This window comes from Austrofundulus limnaeus, unplaced genomic scaffold (assembly GCF_001266775.1).
Source record: "Austrofundulus limnaeus strain Quisiro unplaced genomic scaffold, Austrofundulus_limnaeus-1.0 Scaffold10833, whole genome shotgun sequence".
Classification (NCBI taxonomy): Eukaryota; Metazoa; Chordata; class Actinopteri; order Cyprinodontiformes; family Rivulidae; genus Austrofundulus; species Austrofundulus limnaeus.
The window spans coordinates 1-570 of NW_013963235.1; the positions used below are offsets into that span (position 1 = coordinate 1).

At 58.1% G+C, this 570-nt stretch overlaps 1 pseudogene; it reads right to left on the bottom strand.

Moving 5' to 3' along the window:
- Positions 1–97: 97 nt before the first annotated feature.
- LOC106512716 (opsin-3 pseudogene) lies at positions 98–490 on the bottom strand (annotated as a pseudogene).
- Positions 491–570: the final 80 nt, after the last annotated feature.

Consider the following 570-nt stretch of genomic DNA (forward strand, 5'->3'; position numbering starts at 1 on the left):
AAACAAAACATTTTTCAATCTATAAATCCCAAATAATCTGATCAGGTAGATAAATCAAGTCGTTGTATCTGTAAAGTAGTTTTAATCCGTCTCTCACCAAAGAGGGAGTTGGCGAACCCGTACCACCGACAGCCGGACTCTCCGGTCAGCCACCGACCCCTCAGGCTCGCGGCGAAGCTGAACGGGGTCCCGAAGACGCAGACCAGGACGTCGCTCAGGCAGATGTTGAGCAGGATCAGGTTGATGGGGGTCCACAGGCAGCGGAACCTGGCGAAGACCAGCAGCGTCAGACAGTTGTTGAGGGCTCCCGCCACCAGAATACAGCCCAGGCACACCGCCACCGCCGTGTGGCCGCCCCGGCTCAGCCCACCATCACCGTCACCACCACCGGGGCTCCGGGGCGTCGCGGGGTCGGTGCCGAGGCTGGAGCTCTCTGCGACCACCATGGCAGGGGCGCAGCAGCTCCACACACTGCTGTCTGTCTGTACAGAGCTGGTATTGGAGAGTGGAGGTGGGCTCCCCCCACCTACTGCCCCTCACCCCCCCAAAAATAATAATAATAATAATAAT